Below are 20,012 nucleotides of genomic sequence, written 5' to 3'. Positions count from 1 at the left end.
GCGTGAACACAGCCTGAAGGGGCTAGTGCGCCACAGCTAGCTGGGAGGGAGTCCAGGAAAGAGTCTGGACCTGCCTAAGAGGCAAGAGACCATTGTTTCCGGATGCGCAAGGAGAGGGGATTCAGAGCACAACCTAAACGAGCTCCAGAGACGGACGGGAGCCACGGCTATCAGCACGGACCCCAGAGACCAACATGAGATGCTAAGGCTGCTGCTGCAGCCACCAAGAAACCTGTGTGCAAGCACAGCTCACTATCCACACCTGCCCTCCCAGGAGCCTGTGCAGCCCGCCACTGCCAGGGTCCCGGGATCCAGGGACAACTTCCCCAGGGGAACACACAGCACGCCTCAGGCTGGTGCAACGTCATACCTACCTCTGCTGCCGCAGGCTCGCCCCACATTCCGTACCCCTCCCTCCCCCTGGCCTGAGTGAGCCAGAGCCCCCGAATCAGCTGCTCCTTTAACCCCGTCCTGTCTCAGAGAAGAACAGACGCCCTCAGGCGACCTACATGCAGAGGCGGGGCCAAATCCAAAGCTGAACCTCAGGAGCTGTGCGAACAAAGAAGAGAAAGGGAAATTTCTCCCAGCAGCCTCAGGAGCAGCGGATTAAAGCTCCACAATCAACTTGATGTACCTTGCGTCTCTGGAATACTTGAACAGACAACGAATCATCCCAAATTGAGGAGGCGGACTTTGGGAACAACAATATATATATATATTTTTTCCCTTTTTCTCTTTTTGTGAGTATGTATGTGTATGTTTTTGTATGTGATTTCGTCTGTATACCTTTGCTTTTACCATCTGTCCTAGGGTTCTGCCTGTCCATTTTTTTAAATTACTTTTAAAAAAATTTTTCTAATAATTATTTATTTTAATAACTTTATTTTATGTTATTTTATTTTATTTTCCTTCTTCTTTCATTTTTTTCCTCCCGTTTATTCTCAGACATGTGGATGACAGGCTCTTGGTGCTCCAGCCAGGCGTCAGGGCTGTGCCTCTGAGGTGGGAGAGCCAACTTCAAGACACTGGTCCACAGGAGACCTCCCAGCTCCACATAATATCAAACGGCGAAATTCTCCCAGAGATCTCCATCTCAACACCAGCACCCAGCTTCACTCAATGACCGGCAAGCTACAGTGCTGGACACCCTATGCCAAACAACTAGCAAGACAGGAACACAACCCGACCCATTAGCAGAGAGGCTGCCTAAAATCATAATAAGGCCAGAGACACCCCAAAACACACCACCACACGTGGAACTGCCCATCAGAAAGACAAGATCCAGCCTCATCCAGCAGAACACTGGCACTAGTCCCCTCCACCAGGAAGCCTACACAATCCACTCAGCCAACTTTATCCACTGGGGGCAGACACCAAAAACAACAGGAACTACGAACCTGCAGCCTGTGAAAAGGAGGCCCCAAACACAGTAAGTTAAGTAAAGTGAGAAGACAGAGAAACACACAGCAGATGAAGGAGCAAGATAAAAACCCACCAGACCTAACAAATGAAGAGGAAATAGGCAGTCTACCTGAAAAAGAATTCAGAATAATGATAGTAAAGATGATCCAAAATCTTGGAAATAGAATAGACAAAATGCAAGAAGCATTTAACAAGGACCTAGAAGAACTAAAGATGAAACAAACAATGATGAACAACACAATATATGAAATTAAAAATACTCTAGATGGGATCAATAGCAGAATAACTGAGGCAGAAGAACGGATAAGTGACCTGGAAGATAAAACAGTGGAAATAACTACTGCAGAGCAGAATAAAGAAAAAAGAATGAAAAGAATTGAGGAGAGTCTCAGAGACCTCTGGGACAACATTAAACGCACCAACATTCGAATTATAGGGGTCCCAGAAGAAGAAGAGAAATAGAAAAGTACTGAGAAATATTTGAAGAGATTATAGTTGAAAACTTCCCTAATATGGGAAAGGAAATAGTTAATCAAGTGCAGGAAGCACAGAGAGTCCCATACAGGATAAATACAAGGAGAAACACACCAAGACACATATCAATCAAACTTTCAAAAATTAAATACAAAGAAAACATATTAAAAGCAGCAAGGGAGGGGCTTCCCTAGTGGTGCAGTGGTTAAGAATCCGCCTGCCAATGCAAAGGACACGGTTTTGAGCCCTGGTCCAAGCAGATCCCACATGCCGCGGAGCAACTAAGCTCCTGCACCACAACTACTGAGCCTGCGCTCTACAGCCCCAGCTCTGCAACAAGAGAAGCCACTGCAATGAGAAGCCCCCGCTCGCCACAACTAAAGAAAGCCCGTGCGCAGCAATGAAGACCCAACGTAGCCAAAAATAAATAAGTAAAAAAAATTTTTTTTAATTAAAAAAAAAAGCAGCAAGGGGAAAACAACAAATAACATACAAGGGAATCCCCATAAGGTTAACAGCTGATCTTTCAGCAGAAACTCTGGAAGCCAGAAGGGACTTGCAGGACATATTTAAAGTGATGAAGGAGAAAAACCTACAACCAAGATTACTCTACCCAGCAAGGATCTCATTCAGATTTGATGGAGAAATTAAAACCTTTACAGACAAGCAAAAGCTGAGAGAATTCAGCACCACCAAACCAGCTTTACAACAAATGCTAAAGGAATTTCTCTAGGCAGGAAACACAAGGGAAGGGAAAGACCTACAATAACAAACGCAAAACAATTAAGAAAATGGTAATAGGAACATACATATCTATAATTACCTTAAATATAAATGGATTAAATGCTCCAACCAAAAGACATAGATTGGCTGAATGGATACAAAAACAAGACCCGTATATATGCTGACGACAAGAGACACACTTCATACCTAGGGACACATACAGACTGAAAGTGAGGGGTTGTAAAAAGATATTCCATGCAAGTGTAAACCAAAAGAAAGCTGGAGTAGCAATTCTCATATCAGACAAAATAGACTTTAAAACAAAGATTATTACAAGAGACAAAGAAGGACACTACATAATGACCTAGGGAGCAACGCAAGAAGAAGATACAACAAATGTAAATATTTATGCACCAAACATAGGAGCACCTCAATACATAAGGCAAATATTAACAGCCATAAAAGGGGAAATCGAAAGGAACACAACCATAGTAGGGGATTTTAACACCCCACTTTCACCAATGGACAGATCAGCCAAAATGAAAATAAATAAGGAAACACAAGCTTTAAATGATACATTAAACAAGATAGACTTAATCGGTATTTATAGGACATTCCATCCAAACAACAGAATACACATTTGTCTCAAGTGCTCATGGAACATTCTCCAGGATAGATCATATCTGGGGTCACAAATCAAGCCTTGGGAAATTTAAGAAAACTGAAATCGTATCAAGTATCTTTTCAGACCACAATGCTACGAGACTAGATATCAATTACAGGAAAAAATCTGTAAAAAATATAGACACATGGAGGCTAAACAACACACTACTTAATAACCAAGAGATCACTGAAGATATCAAGAAAATATCAAAAAATACCTAGAAACAAATGATAATGAAAACACAACAACTCAAAACCTATGCAATGCAGCAAAAGCAGTTCTAAGAGGGAAGTTTATAGCAATACAATCGGACCTTAAGACACAAGAAACACCTCAAATAAACCTAACCTCACACTTAGAGCAATCAGAGAAAGAAGAACAAAAAAACCCCGAAGTTAGCTGAAGGACAGAAATCAAAAAGATCAGATCAGAAATAAATGAAAAAGAAATGAAGGAAACAATAGCAAAGATCAATAGAACTACAAGCTGGTTCTTTGAGAGGATAAACAAAATTCATAAACCACTAGCCAGACTCATCAAGAAAAAAAGGGAGAAGACTCAAATCAATAGAATAAGAAATGAAACAGGAGAAGTAACTTGTGACACTGCAGAAATACAAAGGATCATGAGGGATTACTACAAGCAGCTATATGCCCATAAAATGGACAAGCTGGAAGAAATGGAAAAATTCTTAGATATGCACAACCTTCCAGGACTGAACCAGGAAGAAATAGAAAATATAAACAGACCAATCACAAGCACTGAAATTGAGACTGTGATTAAAAATCTTCCAACAAACAAAAGCCCAGGACCACATGGCTTCACAGGCGAACTGCATCAAACATTTGGAGAAGAGCTAACACCTATCCTTCTCAAACTCTTCCAAAATGTAGCAGAGGGAGAAACACTCCCAAACTCATTCTATGAGGCCACCATCACGCTAATACCAAAACCAGAGAAAGATGGCACAAAGAAAGAAACCTACAGGCCAATATCACTGATTAACATAGATGCAAAAATCCTCAACAAAATACTAGCAAACAGAATCCAACCGCACATTAAAAGCATCATACACCATGATCAAGTGGGGTTTATCCCAGGAATGAAAGGATTCTTCAGTATACGCAAATCAATCAATGTGATACACCATATTAACAAACTGAAGGAGAAAAACCATACGATCATCTCAATAGATGCAGAGAAAGCTTTCAACAAAATTCAACACCCATCTATGAAAAGAACCCTCCAGAAAGTAGGCATAGACGGAACTTTCCTCAAAATATAAAGGCCATATATGACAAACCCACAGCCAACATCGTTCTCAATGGTGAAAAACTGAAACCATTTCCATTAAGATCAGGAGCAAGACAAGGTTGCCTACTCTCACCACAAGTACTCAACATAGTTTTGGAAGTTTTAGCCACAGCAATCAGAGAAGAAAAAGAAATAAAAGGAAGCCAAATGAGAAAAGAAGAAGTTAAGCTGTCACTGTTTTCAGATGACATGATACTATACATAGAGAATCCTAAAGATACCACCAGAAAACTACTAGAGCTAATCAATGACTTTGGTAAAGTAGCAGGATACAAAATTAATGCACAGAAATCTCTAGCCTTCCTATGCACTAATGATGAAAAATCTGAAAGTAAAATTAAGAAAACACTCCCATTTACCATTGCAACAAAAAGAATAAAATATCTAGGAATAAACCTACCTAAGGAAACGAAAGATCTGTATGCAGAAAGCTATAAGACACTGATGAAACAAATTAAAGAGGATACAAACAGATGGAGATATATACCATGTTCTTGGATTGGAAGAATCAACATTGTGAAAATGACTCTACTACCCAAAGCAATCTACAGATTCAATGCAATCCCTATCAAACTACCACTGGTATTTTTCACAGAACAAGAACAAAAAATTTCACAATTTGTATGGAAACACAAAAGACCCCGAATAGCCAAAGCAATCTTGGGAAAGAAAAACGGGGCTGGAGGAATCAGGCTCCCTGGCTTCAGACTATATTACAAAGCTACAGTAATCAAGCCAGTATGGTACTGGCACAAAAACAGAAATATAGATCAATGGAACAGGATAGAAAGCCCAGCGATAAACCCACGCACATACGGTCACCTTATCTTTGATAATGGAGGCAAGAATATACAATAGAGAAAAGACAGCCTCTTCAATAAGCGGTGCTGGGAAAACTGGACAGCTACATGTCAAAGAATGAAATTAGAACACTCCCTAACACCATACACAAAAATAAACTCAAAATGGATTAAAGACCTAAATGTAAGGCCAGACACTATCAAACTCTTAGAGGAAAACATAAGCAGAACACTCTATGACATAAATCACAGCAAGATCCTTTTTGACCCACCGCCTAGAGGAATGAAAATAAAAACAAAAAAAAAAAAACAAATGGGACCTAAAGGAACTTAAAAGCTTTTGCACAGCAAAGGAAACCATAAACAAGACGAAAAGACAACCCTCAGAATGGGAGAAAATATTTGCAAATGAAGCAACTGACAAAGGATTAATCTCCAAAATTTAGAAGCAGCTCCATGCAGCTCAATATCAAAAAATCAAACAACCCAATCCAAAAATGGGCTGAAGACCTAAAGAGACATTTCTCCAAAGAAGATAGACAGATTGCCAACAAACACATGAAAGAATGCTCAACATCATTAATCATTAGAGAAATGCAAATCAAAACTACAATGAGGTATCATCTCACACTGGTCAGATTGGTCATCATCAAAAAATCTACAAACAATAAGTGCTGGAGAGGGTGTGGAGAAAAGGGAACCGTCTTGCACTGTTGGTGGGAATGTAAATGGATACAGCCACTATGGAGAACAGTATGGAGGTTCCTTAAAAAACTAAAAATAGAACTACCATATGATCCAGCAATATCACTACTGGGCATATACCCTGAGAAAACCATAATTCAAAAAGAGTCATGTACCAAAATGTTCATTGCAGCTCTATGTACAATAGCCAGGACATGGAAGCAACCTAAGTGTCCATCAACAGATGAATGGATAAAGAAGATGTGGCACATATATACAATGGAGTATTACTCAGCCATAAAAAGAAACGAAATTGAGTTATTTGTCGTGAGGTGGATGGACCTAGAATCTGTCATACAGAGTGAAGTAAGTCAGAAAGAGAAAAACAAATAACATATGATAACACATATATATAGAATTTTTTAAAAATGGTCACGATGAACCTAGGGGCAAGACGAGAATAAAGACGCAGACCTACTAGTGAATAGACTTGAGGATACAAGGAGGGGGAAGGGTAAGCTGGGACAAAGTGAGAGAGTGGCATGGACATATATACACTACCAAACGTAAAATAGATAGCTACTGGGAAGCAGCCGCATAGCACAGGGAGATCAGCTCGGTGCTTTGTGACCACCTAGAAGGGTGGGATAGGGATGGTGGGAGGGAGGGAGATGCAAGAGGGAAGAGATATGGAGACATATGTATATGTATAACTGATTCATTTTGTTATAAAGCAGAAACTAACACACCATTGTAAAGCAATTATACTCCAATAAAGATGTTAAAAAAAGAAAAATGAAAAAAAATAAAATACAGGGAGAAAATACAAGAAATGAGAAAAGAGTGTAAGGTATGAGACATGGCAAAAGGTCTATCATATGTGTAATTTATATTTTTGGCAAGACTAGAAGGAATATGGAGTAGAAGTAATATTATAATATTTGAAGAGATGCAATTCTTTAAGTTTCACAAACTCCATTAACAAGAAGCTCCATGAATCTGAAATGTGTAATTACATATAGGCATAAAATCGTTTAAATTATGACAGGAAAAGAAAAATAAAACATTTAGAAGCAGGGAACATGGCATATACCTCCAAAGGAACAGCAATGTGACTACATGACTAAGAGTCACGTTCTCACCAGATACAATGGAATACAGAAAATTGTGGAATAATATGTTTTAAATGCTGAAATAAAAGAACTACCAACTTAGAACTGAGGGGAAATATCCTTCAAAAATAAAGAGGAAATACATCATTTTCAAGCAAAGAGAACCTGTTTAGATCCACTGAAGAAATATTACAGGAAGAAGGAAGAAGGAAGAAGAAAGAAGAAAAATTATCTGAGTTGCAATCATGGTAATGTAAGTAGGCATAAAGAGCCACTAAATAGGATAAATATGTATATAAACTGACTGTTCAAAACAACAAAACTATTAGTTTATGGGTTTAAAATATAGAGAGAATTAAAATACATAACAACAATAGGCCAAAAGCAGAGTAGGGGTAAATGGAGTTAAAATGTTGTAAGATCCTTGCATTGCTCAGAGAGTGGTAAAATATCTACCTTAGATTAGAATCAAGTAAGGCAAGGATGTATTTGTAATGTGTAGGTTAAAAATTAAAAGAATAATAAAATAATGAAAAATTAACAGTGAAAATGGAATATTAAAAAAGAATACTGATTAATCCCCCCCCAAAAAGGAAAAAATATCAAGATGAGGGAGAAATGAGAGGAGAAATAAGAAATAGTATATTTATATATAAATATATCACTATTAAATTAAATAACATTAGACCAAATATTTGAGGTTGAAGACTAAGACCTTCAGACTAAATTTTAAAAACACACATATACACATACAAACTCTTTGCTGTTTAAAAGAGGCATGCCTATTTGCAGCAATATGGATGGACCTAGAGATTGTCATACTGAGTGAAGTAAGTCAGACAGAGAAAGACAAATATCATATATCGCTTATACATGGAATCTAAAAAAATGGTACAAATGAACTTATTTACAAAACAGAAACTGAGTCACAGATGTAGAAAAGAATGGTTACCAAGGGGGAACGGTGCGGGGCAGGGGGCAGATAAATTGGGAGATTGGGATTGACATACACACACCACTATATATAAAAGATAACTAATGAGAACCTACTGTATAGCACAGGGAACTCCATTCAGTACTCTGCAATGACCTATATGGGAAGGGCGTCTAGAAGAAAGTAGATATATGTATACATATGGCTGATCCACTTTGCTGTACAGCAGATACTAACACAACATTGTAAATCAACTATACTCCAATAAAAAAATTAAAAAAATAAAAGAGGCATGCCTAAAATATAAGTGTATCAAAAGTTTTAAAGAAAAAGAATGACAAAAATTTTACTGAAGTATTCCTAGAGAAAAAGAGGAATAATTCAAATTCAGAAAAGTCAATTCAATAGGATATAAAAATCGAAATTTGAATGTCTAATAGCATAGCCCCCAAATATATAAAGCAAACACTGACAGACCAATAAGGAATAATAAATAATCCAAGAACAACTGTTGGAGACTTCAGCATACCTCTTTCAGTGGATAGAGCCAGCAAACTAAAATCAGTAAGGTTATAGGAGTTTTAAATAATATAATTTAAAAGTTTAACTTAATTGACATATATAGATATAGAGAATCTACAAAAAAATCCACAACTGACATCACACTTAATGGTGAATGGTTGATGGCTTTCCCCTTAAGATCACAAACAAGACAAGGACATGCCTTTTCAACATTTCTATTCAAAATTGTACTGGAGATTCAAGCCAGCAATTACCCAGGAAGATAAATAAATAAATAAAAAGCATCCAGATTGGGAAGGAAGAAGTTAAACAATCTCTATTTACAGATGACGTGATCTTGTATATAGAGAACCCCAAGTAATCCACATAAAACCTATTAGAACTAATAAACAAGTTCAGCAAGGTTACAGGATACAATATCCAATATAAAAATCACTTGTGTTTGTATACACTAGCAAGGAACAATCCAGAAAAGAAATAAAGAAAACAATTCCATTTACAGTATCATTAAAATGAATAAAATATTTAAGAAGAAATTTAACAAAAAAAGAACAAGTCTTATACACTGAAAACTATATAACATCATTTCAAGAAATTTAAAAGACCTACAAAAATTAGAAAATATCCCATGTTCATGGATTATTAGATTTAATATTATTAAGATGACAATACTTCCAAAATTGACCTGCTTATTCAATACACCATCAAAATCCCAACTGCCTTTTTTTTTGCAGTAATAGACAAATTGATCCTAAAAGGTATGTGAAAATGCAAGGGCCCCAAAAAGCCAAAACAATCTTGAAAAGAAGAACGAAGTTGGAGGACTCAGCCTTTGTGATTTTTAAACTTATTACAAAGCTACAGTATCAAGACAGCATGGTACTGGGACTTTCCTGGTGGTCCAGTGGCTAAGACTCCACACTCCCAATGCAGGGGGCCCAGGTTTGATCCCTGGTCAGGGAACTAGATCCCACATGCCGCAACTAAGAGTTCACATGCCACAACTAAAGACCCTGCATGCTGCAACTAAAAGATCCCGCATGCAGCAACGCAGATCCCACGCAGCGCAACTAAGACCAGGCACAGCCAAATAAATAAATATTAAAAAAAAAAACAAAGAGAGCAGGGTACTGTCAAAAGGATAGACTTATAGATCAATGGAATCAAATTAAGAGTCCAGAAATATTATGGCCAATTAACCTTTGACACTGGTGTCAAGACAATTCAATGGGGACAAAATATTTTTTTCTATAAATGCTGCTGGTATAAATGGATATCTACAAGCAAAAGAATGAAGTTCTAGCCCTACCTTACACCATACAGAAAAATAAACTCAAAATATATAAAGGTTTAATTTTAAGAACTCAAACTAGAAAACTCTTAGAAGAAAATATAGGTGTAGTCTATCTGGATTAGGCAATGGTTTCTTATATGACACCACAAGCACAACCAACAACAATAATAAAAAATAGATAAATTGGACTTCATTAAAATCATTTTTGTGCTTTAAATAATTCTATTAAGAAAGTGAAAAGGCAGCTAAGAGAATAGGAGAAAATTTTTTTCAATCACATATCTGGTAACTGCTTGTATCCAGAATATACAAAGAACTCTTACAACTAAAAAAATAAAAGGACAAATAATCCAATTTAAAAATTGGCAAAAGATGTGAATCTTGGATATCCTGGAAGTATCTTTGGATATTTCTCCAAAGGAGATATACAGATGACCAGTAAGTACATGAAAAGATGCTCAACATCATTAATCATTACAGAAATGCAAATCAAAACAACAATAAAATACCACTTTGTACATACTAGGATGCTCTAATCAAAATAACAGTAACATATATTAACAAGGATAACGAGAAACTGAAACCCTCATACATTGCTGCTGAGAATGTAAAATGGTGCAGCTGCTTTGAAACTGACAACATATGTCCATACAAAAAACATGGACATGAATATTTATAGAAACATTATTCATAATAGCCAAAAAGTGTCCATCAATTTATAAATGGATAAACAAAATGTGGTATATCCATACAATAATAGTATCCAGCTGTAAAAAGGAATGAAATACTGATACATGGTAAAACATAGATGACCTTTGAAAACATTATTCTAAGTGAAAGAAGTCAGACAAAATCTATATGCTGTATAATCCCATATTTATGAAATGTACAGAATAGGTAAATCCACAGAGACAGAAAGTAGACTAGAGTTTTCCAGAGGCTGAAGGGAAAGATTAATGAGGACTGACTGCTAATGAGATCAGGATTTCTTTTTGTCGTGCTGAAAATATTTTAGAATTAGATAGTAGTGATGGTTGTACAATTATAGGAGTATACAAGAAACTACTGAATTCTATCATTTAAAAAGGGAGATTTATGGTATGCGAATTATATCTCAATTTTAAAAAAAAAGCATAGCCCTATTCTTGTAAAGAAAGTGAACTTGTAATTTAAAACTTCCAGGGACTTACCTGGCAGTCCAGCGGTTGAGACTCCGCACTTCCAATGCAGGGGCCATGGGTTCCATCCCTGGTCAGGGAACTAAGATCCTGCATGCCGCGTGGCACGGCCAAAAAATTAAAAAATTAAAATTAAAATTAAAAAAATAATAAAACTTCCAATAACCCAGATGGCTTGTCCAGTAAATTATCTTTAATATTTAAGGGAAAAATAATATTAACTTCAAGAGAAGAGAAAAATCCTCTTCCAGAAACTAGAAAAAAGGAGACACCTCCAAGTGGTTTTGAGAAGTCAGGACAATCTTTATACCAAAACCTGTAGGTATATTATTTAAAAGTTTAGTTATAGGTAAAACTCTGATATGAAAATTTAAAAAAAACTTTAAAACATTTTCAAGTAATATCCATCAACATACAAAGAAGATAAAATGTCACAAATAAGTTAGTTTCTTTCAGGAATGCACAGGTGTTTTAACATTCAAAAATAAATCACAGCAATTCAACACATTGATAGGAAATAAAGGGAAGACAACTATTGATATATAACTATCTCAATGGATGCAAAAAAATTATTTGATAAAATTTAATATCCAAAGAAGCAGATAGGAACTTTAAAAATCTGTTATAGGGTTATCACACAAAGACAAACCAAAAAAAAACAAAAAAACACCACTGTTCAGCAAACATCATAATTAATGGTGAATTATTGAATGCTTTCCTGCTGAGATTGGGAATGAGGTGAGGTTACCCACTAAGATCAATTCTCACATGTACTGGAGATTTGGAGATGGTCATTAGTGAAACAAGGCAAATTTTAAAAAAGAAAGAAAAGTAGCAGGGTTATAAAGGGAGAAATAAAATTGTCATTATTCATAGAAAACATGATTGTGCCATTGTAGTACACTAGGGAAAGAATGGCTTGAATCAATTGTGCACTCGTATGGTAAACAACTCTGGTCCCCTACATCACAGTATAGATAAAATTTAATTCTATGTAGATCTCACATTGAAATGTGAAAAGTTAAAAGAAAATAGAAGAAAACAAATGAGTATCTTCAATACCTTTGATGTAGGAAAGTATTTTTTTAACAAGATACCAAAAGCACCGGCCATAAAAGATTAATAAATTAGATTTTATTAAAATTAAGAACTTCTTTTCAACAAAAGACACCACTAAAAGACAGAAAATCAAGCCACAGGAGATTTATCTAAAGAACTCTTACTGAGAATATATAAAGAACTTCACCAATTGATAAGAAAATGCAGATTGCCCAATTAAAAATAAACCAGCAAAAGTCTACAAAGGCATTTCACAAAAAATAATATTCAAATGGCCAATGCCCAACCTCATGGTACACGACAGAAATACAAACTAAAACCACAATTCAGTACTGCTACATAATCACTAGAATAGCTAGGCTAATAGACTAACAACACCAAGTTTTGACAAGGTTATGGAGAAACTGAAATTCTCATATAGCTCTACTGGAGTATAAATTGGTAAAAACCTCTTTGGAAAGCTGTTTGGCAGTATCTAGTAAAACTTAACACTTGCACACCCAGTAATCGAACTCCATTACCCAGTGGAAATGTGTACATATGTATATCAAAAGTCATGTACAAAAGCCTTCAGAGCAGCATTATTTGTAATAGCTAAAAATTGAAAAAGACCCAATTATTCCATAAAATGTAGACTGGGTAAATAAATTGTGATATAGGAATAAAACAGAATGAACCACTACTGCACAGAGCAACATGGATGAATCTTACAATACTGAGCAAAAGATGCCAACACAAAAGAATATATATCATATTGCTCCAGGCATGTGATACAGCCAGTTTATATCGGCTTGTGAGAGCTGATTGTGTGCAGTTCTTTTCAACTCCATGTTCGGTGATTATCTCCTTGGTAGCTTAAAATCAGCCGTGCTGGGAGTATTTATACCACAGAAATTGTCAAATGTTACAAAGCAGGTCTTCTCCTTCCCCCACCCAACAGCTGGTTGTTAAATATTTTATCACCATACTAATGTATTACACAAAAGCAGCTATAACTGTTCTACAGTGAGATAATTCAGAACAGTTGTTACTTTGGAGGGAGTAGTAACTGAGAGAGCATTATAAAGGTTTCTGGGGTGCTGGTCAAATTTTATTTTATATGTTGATCTAATTGTTGATTACGCAGGTGTATTCAATTCATGAGTCTATCAAGCACTTTAAATTGGTGCGCTTCACCATATGTATATTATTAAAATATTTTTTAAAGTAAACATATTAAAATCTCCTAGTGCAAATATTCTCATATTTCATATTCTTTTAATGCCTTTATCTTTGAGTACTTCTAAGATCAAAACCTTGAGAACTTTCTACTTCCCATCCTCCCTTTCCTCCTTACCCGCAATCCTAACAATCATCTGCTAAATGCTGTCACTCCCAACTCTGAATTTCCTTTTCATACCTTTCTCATCATTCCCTTTTCCACTCCTAAAACACTGGTACATGCCTGCATGACTTCGTGCATAAGTTATGACAATCATTTAAAAACCATCTCCTTGCCTATAGTCTTCCCTCTTGGCCTTTATCCTACTCACTGTTGTCAGATCAATCTATCTCTCCCCTGCCCAAAATTTATGTCAATATAAAAAGGTGAATAAAAAAAAAGGTGAATAGGCAAATATCAGCTATTTGATATTACCCAAATATCAAAATTGCATGGTATTCAAGGGATCTCTCAATATTCCTTGTTACCCAACCAATATTCCAGCCAAATTAAAATTATTGCTATTCCCTGGATATATTCTTTGTTTTTTCATGTCTTGAAAACTGTTTTTCTCCCATGTAGCACACCTTTCTCCCATCTCTGTCTATAAAAACATTGGCTAATCTTCAAAACAAAACTGATTTCTCTATCCCATCCAGAACTTGGTCAGAGCACCTAGTAAGTGCTCAATAAATACTGAGTTGAATATCTCACTAGTAATCCACGAATCCACAGGACCCTCCCCTCCCCTCCTGGAAAGAAAAATCATCTACAGCATATGTAGATCTGGAAAGCTCCCTTGAGTTTTAAGGCTCAAGTTATATTTGACAGCTTTGGTAAGGCGGGTGATGGAGGATAAGCCTGTGTCATTAGAGAGAGCGAAGTACTCATTATATTTCATAGTATATGGAGCAACTCAGAATCATAGCCAGATGGCGTAATGTTTTTCCATCTGGATGAGGACTAGTAATAAGAAGCTAGCAAACTTATGAAGTTAGAAAAGATCCAGGAGGGACTTAAGTGATATGCATACTATTCATTCCCAAATATGTGAATCCCAAAGAACCATAGCTCTTAAAAACTGAGAAAGCCATTTTCAGAGAATATTTACCAGAGAATACCTGCAAAGTAAGTATCAGGCACAACAGATTTAACAAAGTTCTGACCCACTCACATAACTCAATGGCATGAGACAACAGTATTTAACTTGGAATAATGTTCAAAGACACTTTAGATCTTGTTTAGCACAAATCATCGTTCATCTCCAAGGAGGGAAGCACAGATGTCCAGTCATTAGCATAATAGAAGAATTGCTTCAAGATTCATATAACATTGGTGATTCTTTGAATTCTATTCAGTCTAACATATTTCAAGTTGGAGTAGGGCCAGAGGATTCTTTGCTAGCATTACATTTTTATTTACTTATGCTTTACTTTTTAAAATAAAAAAAGTCAAACTTACAAAAGAGTCAAAAGATTAATACAATGAATGCCTACATATATTTCACCTAGATTAATGGATTTTACCACCTTCTGTCATTAACACTCAACTTAGTAGGTGGAAAACCACAACAAAACATACATTTAAAAATAATCATAGAGCTTCCCTGGTGGCGCAATGGTTAAGAATCCGCCTGCCAATCAGGGGGCACGGGTTCGAGTCCTGGTCCGGGAAGATCCCACATGCCTCAGAGCAACTAAGCCCGTGTGCCACAACTACTGAGCCTGCGCTCTAAAGCCCGTGAGCCACAACTACTGAGCCCGCGTGCCTAGAGCCCATGCGCCGCAACAAGAGAAGCCACTGCAATGAGAAGCCCACACACTGCAACGAAGAGTAGCCCCTACTCGCTGCAACTAGAGAAAGCCCGCGTGCAGCAACAAGGACCCAACTCAGTCAAAAATAAATAAATAAATAAATAAATAAATAAATTTCTTTTAAAAATAATTATAATTATGTGGTCAATGACATGACAATGTCAACAACTCTGGAATTTTCTGAAGACACACAATCATCAGTGATCCATGGCAGGGAATGGCTTTGAGCTTACACATTTTTGAAACTATTCTGTAAACAGTTTTAAAAATACAACTTAGGACATATGCTGATTTCTTCAGTACAGATTCATACACAATTAATGATGCAGCACAGTGGGAAACAAACAAAATGAACAACAACAACACAAAAACTGCACCACAATTATTTATTTATACCCCAGACTCTCCCACAAAAGATTTAAGGTTGCTTTCAGAAAGACATGCTGTACAACAGGATACAAATGAACACTTGAGGTTGGTTGGTATGATGGGAAAAAAATCAGACAGAGGTACTATTGGAATTGCAGAGCATAGCATCCTATATAGTTACAACAATTTATCTGTTTGCTTTTAGTGGCCAAACAAAAAGTAAACATGATAATGAAACATGACTCACAGAGTCCATAAGATAGAAAAAGCTCTGTTTTTCCTAGGCAACTTGTTTGTGATATATAAATCTTAGAGTGGTTTCTCCTGTAGGTCCTGACAGAAGAGGATACTGTGGGAAACAGTGGATGAAGTTCCGGATCATGCTTTTATGGTAAGATATGACAGTGAGTTTCATTTTGTTTCTGCCCATTCCCTCAGGCTCTGTCGACGACTTAGTGCTCAAGTATCATTCAGAAAAGCAATTCCTTTACTGAATGGTTATTGGGCACTAAATAAAGCAAACCAAATCTCTAGCTCTGATAGTCTTACAGCCTGACTCTAAGGTAACACTTGGAACATTAGACCAGGGCACATGAATGGACTGGGTTGGGGAAAGAAGGTAGCAGGAGATGGAAAGTTCATGAATGAGCTGCAAAGATTTTCTTGGCAAAAACACTGATTTTGATGTCAAATTATATGTTGAAACATTCTAACTCTCCAAAGAGGTAGAATGCAAGAAATGCTACCTCACCCAGTCAGGTAACATATAATCTCCACTCTCTTCATAATAAAATGTCAAGTAGAATACTTGATAGGAATTCAGGAAAACATAACTTGCAATTACAATTATTGCATCAATATTTGTGTACAATGGACCAAGCTAAGGTTGGCAATTTTCTAAAGGAAAATCTCTTGTTCTGACCTTCATTATTGAATCTGATGGGACAAAGAGACCTGGTACATAGGTTCTTGACAATGAATGCATAAAGCCACAGAATCTACTAAAGCACATTGTTTCTCTCCTTTCTAAAAATATTCCACATATCTGGGAGCTCCTTTAGAGCAGACAGTGTCTTTCTCTATTGTTATGGCTCAGCATGGTTCTTAGCTTTTTGAAGCCACACTCACATGACCTTGGGCAAATTGTTTCTCAACCTATGTGCCTCAGCAACACCCACCACATGTGGGCATGCTGTTCAGACTCATTTGCCAGCTAACCCATAAGGCTGTCAGTTTTGAGTGTGCTCTTCTGCAGCAAGAAAAGGCTCTGCAGCAGGTCCAGGCTGTTGCAGTGGCTCCTGTTACTGGGGCCTTATGAACAGCATACTCAAGGTTATTTGAAAATGTCTGTAGCAAACAGGGATCATATATGGAGCCTCCGAAAATCTCCCTTAGTATTACTATGAGAGTTAAAGGAATTAATACCTTTAAAGTGCTTAGAACAGGGACTGGAACTAAGCACCCAATCAATAAATATTAGCTTTTCTTTATTATTATTGAAGATACTCTTTAAAATCTGGTTGAGTGAATGGATGCATCAATGAATAAGAGCAAGAGAAAAACTGAAAGGCAAGAGAAAATGGTCTCTCAGGTGAGGTCTGGTAACTATACCAACTAAATTCACAGGGCTACATAAATTTGAAAACACTGGTCCTTAATTATATAGTTTGGTTACATATTAGTGATTCCTAATTAGCAATACTATATGATGCGTTCATTATAAGTGATGTTATACATTTGTACATAGTAATGATTAGATAGGTCACTATTGTTTTTGAAATCTCAGCAAAAAAAAAAAAAAAGAAAAACCATATTCAGCAATGCTTAGTACTCAAAGATTCTGCTTACTCCGTGGAAAGAACTATGTCTACCCCACCCGAGAATTGCTAGATAGCAGAAGCTTGACAGCAGACAACAGCAGAAGCTTGTTAGAGTGCAAAGACAAGGAATCTCTTTTGGAGCAGTGGTCTTCAAAGTGGGATGCTCACACTCAAGAGGGATGCAGGATGATCCTATATGGGATCCTGAATTGGATCCTGGAACAGGAATAGGATTTTAGTGGAAAAGGGGAAGGAAGAAACATTAGAATTTCTAGTTATCGTTATGTATGAATAAAAAGGGACGAAGGAAAGCTCTACCAACTATTTACTATGAGGCAGCCTTATTGGTCCGTAAGTCTAGAGTCATGGACAACTCATGAATTCAGTGCCTCCTGCAACAGGCTGCAAAATGCGACCCACATAGTTAAGACGAATAGTCATATCACTGGCCTTAACTAAACAAATTCTCATAAAGTGCTAGAAAGGAGAAGCTAGGAATTATTTCTGCCAGATAGACAGATGGATAGTTAGATAAATGAAGCATGACTGAACGTAACACTAATAACATAAGCTCAAGTAAACAAAAAATAAAAAAGCAAGGCTAAAACTTCTACTCCTAGTATGAACTCTTCATTAGACAGAAAATAGTATTTTTTTAAATAATTATTTAATGATATCTGACCAGAAGTTGACAACAAACTTGCAGAATTAACAATAAGACTATCTGAAATATGGATTTACATCTGCTATTAACAACAGACCTCTCCCAAAGTGTCTATTTCATGTTAAAGACCTTGTAATGAATAATTTCAACTATGACAGTCATTAAAATCAAAGACATAAATGAACTAAATCTTAAGCTAGATTTTAATCACTGTATTATAATGTTAAACTGAAATTTCAAAAACTATTCAAATTTGCAGTGCATTTCTTCAATTCTAGGAGTGACTGGAAAGACTCACTATGCATATAAACATTCAATTTAGCAAATTTAGGAACAGACTAAATATATACCTATAAAAGAATGAATAGTAATTTAGAGTATTAACATATAATGTAATATTGGATAGACATTTAAAATCACAGTTCTATCATCTATGTATCTATGTTGAGATATGCTTACAACATTTGTAAATAAACAAAAATTTCAGTGCACATATGTTAAAATTATAATACACAAGTTATCAGAAAGCAAATAAAATTTGAAAACAGTATATTCATAAAATAAGAAGTTATATATGATTTCCTTTATTATTGTTACTATTGTCATTGTTATGGTGACTGACATATGGTGCATGGTTTAAAAGAGAAAAAAAATTAAAAGGAAATTGATGTACCAAATCTGGAAGTTTTATAAAATGTGCTGCAGCTGAAAATATAGTATATGCAACAATCATAGTGTTAAACAAATGCATATGTTTACCCTTTGCTTACTAATTCCTCAAGGGTAGCTTCTTCCTTACAAAGAGTTTTTCAGAGATCCACCTTTTGTTCTGAAGTGGCGTGAATCATTTCCTTGGTTACACTCAATCCTTAATTTTCCCAAAGGGAAATTTCCTAAAACTATTCTTTCCTGATTTTCTTCCTCTCAGGTTGCTCCTGCACAGTCTCTGGTCTCCTTTGCAGCCATTCTTCCTTTGTCCATCCCTGAAAATAACTGCCCTCTGAGGTTCTGTCCTTGAACCACTTCGCTTTTCACTCTATACCCATTCTAGGCAAATTCATCAATTTCTGTGGATTCATTTACCACATGGTTACATACTGATGATTCTTAAAACTGTTACTCCAGACCTCTCCCCATGTATCACCTGATTGCCTCATAGGCTACTCAAGTGTAGTATGTCTAGAGCTGCATTCATTTCTCACCACCCCTACCTCTTCCACCTTTCTCTCTCCATCCCCTATATTGCCTGTTTCTTTGAAAGGTGACATCACCCCCAGCCCCCACCATCCCAGATCCCCCCTTTATTTAAGTCCCCAAATCTAATCAGTCACTAAGACCAGATGATTGTACCTCTATGACACATCCTGAATCCATTTTCCTATCTACATACTCACCATCATTACTGTATTATTATAGAAATATATTATACACAACCTCTGGTATAGTGAACTACCTCATGACTAGTATCTCTACCTTTATATCTTTCCCGCTCCAAACTATTTACCAAGATCACCAGAGTGAGCTTTCTGAAATGAAAATTCTTTTTTTTTTTTTTTTTTTTGCGGTACACGGGCCTCTCTCTGCTGTGGCCTCTCCCGTTGCGGGGCACAGGCTCCGGACGCGCAGGCTCAGCAGCCATGGCTCACAGGCCCAGCCGCTCCACGGCATGTGGGATCTTCCCAGACTGGGGCACGAACCTGTGTCCCCTGCATCGGCAGGTGGACTCTCAACCACTGCGCCACCAGGGAAGCCCCCGAAAATTCTTTTTTTTTTTTTTGGCTACCCCGTGCAGCATGGATCAAACCCATGTCCCCTACATTGGGAGCACAGGGTCTTAACTACTGGACCACCAGGGAAGCCCCTGAAAATTCTTATGTATCATACTCAACCATACAATGCATAAATGACTCACCATAACCTACAGGATAGAGTTTAAAGAGCCCAGCCTAAGTTTTATGATTTAA

The 20,012-nt window shown here is 36.8% G+C and overlaps 1 long non-coding RNA gene across 1 annotated transcript in view; it reads right to left on the bottom strand.

The window, feature by feature from the left end:
* LOC137216755 (uncharacterized) overlaps positions 1-11,212 on the bottom strand; it is a 127,618-nt gene extending 116,406 nt beyond the window's left edge. Inside the window, exon 1 of the long non-coding RNA XR_010939842.1 lies at positions 11,134-11,212. This is a non-coding gene — a long non-coding RNA (uncharacterized lncRNA). The remainder of the gene's footprint in view (positions 1-11,133) is intronic.
* Positions 11,213-20,012: the final 8,800 nt, after the last annotated feature.

This window comes from Pseudorca crassidens, chromosome X (assembly GCF_039906515.1).
Source record: "Pseudorca crassidens isolate mPseCra1 chromosome X, mPseCra1.hap1, whole genome shotgun sequence".
In the NCBI taxonomy this organism is placed as follows: Eukaryota; Metazoa; Chordata; class Mammalia; order Artiodactyla; family Delphinidae; genus Pseudorca; species Pseudorca crassidens.
This window is presented reverse-complemented; position numbering and strand designations above follow the sequence as displayed.